General features: G+C 39.0%; 1 pseudogene; it reads right to left on the bottom strand.

Moving 5' to 3' along the window:
- Positions 1–3,248: 3,248 nt before the first annotated feature.
- LOC131742230 (large ribosomal subunit protein P1 pseudogene) lies at positions 3,249–3,592 on the bottom strand (annotated as a pseudogene).
- Between the last annotated feature and the right edge of the window lie 2,038 nt (positions 3,593–5,630).

The following is a 5,630-nucleotide window of genomic DNA, read 5'->3' on the forward strand; positions in this document are numbered from 1 at the left end:
TGATTTATATTTCCCAATGCCCTTTAAATTTACTGTATTTAATAATCTGCTGGGATTTTTTTAGAAAGTACTAAGAAACCTTAGCTGCCAAGATGAAGAGAGCTTTGAAAAGATCTGCACCCCAAAATAATGTCCAACAGAAAATTATCATTCAGATTAAACAAAAAGGACTAACGTTAATTAAAACTCCTATTTTTTTTTTCCTGGTGAATGTCTCAGTTCTTACCAGCAGCTAACAGATCACGTCGGAGAGTATTTAGGCGTTCAGAATCCACAGTCCCCAAAAGAACCTCCGTATCTGAACTCCAGGAGCTAATATTTAAGTAGTTGTTCATCAATTCTGCTCGGATGAAGAGAATTTCTGAGGAGCCCTTGTCTTTATCAGTGAGAAAAGCTGGAAGAAAGGAGCCCAACTCAACTATCCCTGCCCTTAATTCTTATGATTCTGAGCTCTTCTGTTTCACAAAGCAACCCTGGGTGAAGTGTCAGCTCTGTGCTCTTCCCCACTGCCTGTCTGTAGCGCTGCATGGCTTTGCATTGCTTAAGGATAAACAGGTTGAAGTTGCATATGGTTAACATTTTTTGTTTGAGCTGGTGCAGGGAGAGATTGTTTAGCATCTGCAGGTCTCACATGGTGTCACGGGCAGTAAAGGAATGACTGAAGTAGCTGCAGACAGCATGGAGTCTGCGTTCCTCTCTTTGCCTAAGAAATCATGGATAATTAACATGGATTGAATACAAAACATGAGAGCAGAGGCACGAGATCAGAAACTCCCATCTCCAAGTGGGATCTCCATATTTACCTGTATTATATGAGGCAATAAAAACCAGAGGAGAAAAGTAATAAAAAAAGCAATAGTAATAAAAACTTATATTTACATAATTTCTTTCTGCCCCAGGATTCCGAAGCATCTGATGAAAATCATAAAGGAAAACCTGTCATGGGACCTGTGACTTATAACTGGCAGACGAGCTCATTAGCAATTACAAGCTGGCCAAAGGAACCAGAGACAAAATGCATTTTAGAAAGAGAGTCCTGCCTTAGGTCTTCTGACTATAAATCAGAGCGATCAATTTCAAACATACTCCTACTTGTCGTTTGAAACTGGCGAGAATCATTAAAAGCTCACAAATTCACCAAATTACAAACAACCTGTAACTGTGAAATCCATGCTTACTTAGGGAAGTGTTTAAGTGCACATTTTATGTCCTTTCATCGGTGCTTCCCAACATGGAATTAAAGGGCAAGGCCTTCATCTTATGTGCCCAGCGTTACCAGGTGTCCCAGACATCTTTCCTATACATGAGTTGAAATTCGTACTGTGGCTATGAAATCAGGCCGGTTTTGTTATGACTTGAAAAGGTTTGTAAGGCACAGATGTCAGCTCCAGCTGGTTTTATCAGTGATCTGCAGGCTACAGTGGTCCTTTGTAAGTTGTGCTCTTACAAATGCCATGAGAGTGTGTTCTACTAACACCACATATTGAGAATCCCCACCAAAAACTGGATTTGAGAGAGAAATTGTGCTTGAAGCCAAGAGGATTTTTTAAAGATTAGACAGTAATAAAATCGTTACTTTCCCGGAACATGAGGACTTCTGTGGCAAATCCATTGCTTTTCAACTCAACAAAATCTCTTGTATGTATCAGATAGGTGCCAGTTATAATTCTACTCCTCAGAATAATCGTGAATGCAGATGATGTAGGTATTCTGTAAAGTCTTTAAGCGTATGACCTCGTTTAAGCCTCAACAACATGATGAGGTAGGTACTACTTTTATTCCCATGTAAGGATAGCAAAGTTTGTGATGGTTAAATTATCTGCTAATGTCACAGCCATTTGCAAAGTGCCATTGGTTTTAAAATGAAGTCACAATGAAATCATTCTTCAGTCTTATCTCTCTGATTCTTATCTCTAGATAATAAGTCCAAGAAATAAGAGAAAGTAAATGCTCTCCTGCCAGTTTAATTGAAAGAAAAGTAAGGAGTAGAATCTCATAAAGTCAGAGATGAGACAGCAAATATAAAATCAGCCCTATATCATAGCTATTGATATCATGTCATTATTTTTTATCAATTCACCCAACAAAGACTATATATTTTTCATTGCTATAGTGGAAATCACAACTAAACTGTTATAATGCCAATTACACTAGAAAAATAAAGCATAGCATAAGCGCTATCACTTGCAAAGGGTTTTTATGTTCTACTTGATATGACTTCATGAGACAAGATATAATAGATAATATTACCTATTTGTGAACTTCTCCAATCCACTTATTCACTCTACACACTCCCAGCCTCAGTTTCCCCTCTAAAATCCTCCCAGCTCAAAAATTCAATGATCCTATAATTCTGTCACAGCAGTTTTTTGAAAGTATGCTTTACTCATTATTCCTTTTTATGCCTTTCAAATATAAGACAGTTGATATTAACCAAATATTCTCAAATAGTCTCACAAACATTGAATGTTCATTATAGCAATCCTGACTCCAACAAACCTTCATGAATCAGCCTGTTATAAAATAAAGCATTACAGTAAGGCAGATAAATATTATCATCTGCTACAGCTTCCCAAAACATTCTTCATAAGTGATGTTTTATGCGACATGATTGGAAAGCACTGCCATGTCCCTTAAGGTTAAACTTGTGATCATCATGTAGACAGGAAATAAAAACCTCTGCATAGAATTGTATTCATATCATTTATGAAGCAGAAGTAAAGAATCACAGAGAATGAAACGTTTTCATAACAGCAGAGAACCACAGCTAATATTTTTTGAGCCTTTGCTCTGTGCAACACTTTATAGGCATTACCTCATTTAAATTAAATGTATAATAATCGTGGGTAAGACTTCTTGAGGCTTCTCTCATTTAATACTCACAATAACCCTGTGAAGTAAGAAAGTAGATAACTGATATTCTACTCAACATATTAGTATTTAGAATGTTCACATTTTATTTGAATTGTTTCTCAAATTCTCTCCCATTAATAACAGAGACTGTTACTTCCCATCCAATTTATCTCTCCTTCTTCCTTTACTAAGAGAATGCTAATTGGATTAAGGGTGCCAACTTACCCATATAAAAACTTGCATTCCCAGCCTCTCCAGTACTGAGAGGTGTTCCTGTTACACACTCCTGACCAACAATATATAAACAGAAATCTCCTGCTAGGAATTCTGAGTTAAGCCTATTTATTTACAGCAGTAAGATTTCAGCTTTTCATTGACCCTGTTACTAACGAGGTTTAGTCAAAAAGACCAAAGCGCATGCCATCATAAGACTCTTCAGATTCTTCTTTCTTTGCTCCTGCTTTCTTCTCCTCACCTGGGGCAGGAGTGATGGAGGGGCAGGACCTCCTGCTGGGACAGCACCAGCTGCTGGGGCAGGTCCACCAGTCCCCACATTGCACATGAGGATCCCGATGTTGACACTGGCCGAAGCCTTTGCAAACAAGCCTGGCCAGAGATGTTCAACATTTACACCGGCTGCTTTAATGAGGACATTTATCTTATCCTCCGTGACTGTCACCTCACCGTCAGGCAGGATGAGGGCTGAGTAGATGCACGCCAGCTCCAAGACGGAGGCCATGGTGCGGGCAAGTGCTAGGTGGGGCTTCCGGGCACGGTGCTAGTCGCTGAATGAAGCGAGGGCATCACCCCCAAAGTGGCCTTTGCTTTCTCGGAAAGACTGAGCACCTCAGAGGCAGCTGAGGAAAGGCAAGTAAGCCTTTTTAAATGGGACAGTTTGGGTTCTTGCCCGAGAAGATGTTTAAGGGGACACACGCTGCAAACAGATGGTCCTGGGTAGATTTACCCTGGCCCAGTCACATCTTGTTTTTCTTTCCGTACCACTTCGTACCTCTGGGTGTCAGGCCCCTTCCTCTCTTCCAAAGTGGGGCCTTTGGGAAGTGTGGTCTTCACACTCAGTTTGGATGGAACTCAGCACAATCTGGAGAATGGGAGAGGATCCTTAAAGGAATGCCATTGATGGCCAGCATACATGCGCTGAAGCACAGGAGCAGGCAAAGTTGTGCTCACCAGGCTTTCACCTCCCTTCTTTGTCACCTCCTCTCCAGATGCTGATATTTCTTTCCAGGTAACCCTACAAGGTGAGTCTAACCCTGACCTCCTGTGAGGTCATTGTCCCTCCACCCTCAAACCAGATCTACCAGCCTGGGAGCCTGGAAGTGGAGAGGGGTAAGGAGGATTCCTCTGCCTCTCCAACTAGTATCTTCCTAATCTGTTGTTAGATCCTTCACTCTTTTAAATAGTGCAAATCTAAATTTTTTAGTAAAATCATAGAGATACTAGAAACTGTGTTGTAGTTGAAAATGCATTTAATATTAAGATTGAAATGTGTTGATAACTGTGATATCAAAGCAACAAATACTTTAAAGGAAAAGATAAACTCCACACACTTTTTGAACTGTGAAACAAAATAACTGAAAGACCTTTTAAACAGGAAAAATATTTATAACATATGTGACATTTAGATTTTACTATCTTTAATATATGGAGGGTTCTTAAGAATTAATTTCTTAAAAAGAGCATGTATTCCAATAAACAAATGAGCAAAGAACATGAACCGGCAGTAAAACACATACACACACAACTAAAGACAGACCAGGAGAGGCTTCCCTGGTGGTGTAGTGGTTAAGAATCCGCCTGCCAATGCAAGGTAACAGGGGTTCAAGTCCTGGTCCAGGAAGATCCGGAGCAACTAAGCCCGTGTGCCACAACTACTGAGTCTGCACTCTAGAGCCCGGGAGCCACAACTACTGAAGCCTGCGCACCTAGAGCCCGTGCTCTGCAACAAGAGAAGCCCGCGCACCGCAACAAAGAGTAGCCCTGCTCGCCGCAGCTAGAGAAAGCCCACGCACAGAGATGAAGACCCAATGCAGCCAAAGGTAAATAAATAAAGAAATATTTTTAAAAAACAAAAAAAAGACCAGGAAAAAGTTTTAAGTTCAATTATTTCAGCTAGTCAAATAAAAGCTGATTGAATCAGTGAGTTTTTACCTAGAAAATGTACTTTAAAATTGATAATATTCAGGGATAATGATGTAGGAATCATCAATAACCTGAAGGAGTATAAATTGGTACAGCTATGCTGGATGTAACTTTGGAAAAATATAACCATTTTTTTAATCCTACAATTTTGTACAAACTATGACCTAGTAATTCTTCCTCTAAGAACTCACCCTAAGAAAATGATAATAGATGTGACAAAGATTTATTTACCAAGGTTGTTTATCAATATACTTGTTTACAATAACCAAAAACATGGATGCATCCTCCAGCCCAACATTAGAGAATTGGTTGAATAAACTGTGTATACCCATATAATGGGAAATTATAAAACCATTTTGAATAAGATTGAAAAATAGCATTTAAGAAGATAGAAATATATTCATGTTATATTGTGGGGAAAGGTTACAAAATAGTTTACACAGTATGATTCATTATTGTAATATTTGTAAATAAGAATATCCATGGAAATAAAGAAAAACTATATACCATAACACAGGTTATTTCTGGTTGATGATACTGCAGTGTTTCTTAATTTCTCTTTACCCCTTATCTAATTGTATAAATCTTCTACCATGAGCATCGATTATTGTCATAAG

Source organism: Kogia breviceps, chromosome 15, assembly GCF_026419965.1.
Source record: "Kogia breviceps isolate mKogBre1 chromosome 15, mKogBre1 haplotype 1, whole genome shotgun sequence".
In the NCBI taxonomy this organism is placed as follows: domain Eukaryota; kingdom Metazoa; phylum Chordata; class Mammalia; order Artiodactyla; family Physeteridae; genus Kogia; species Kogia breviceps.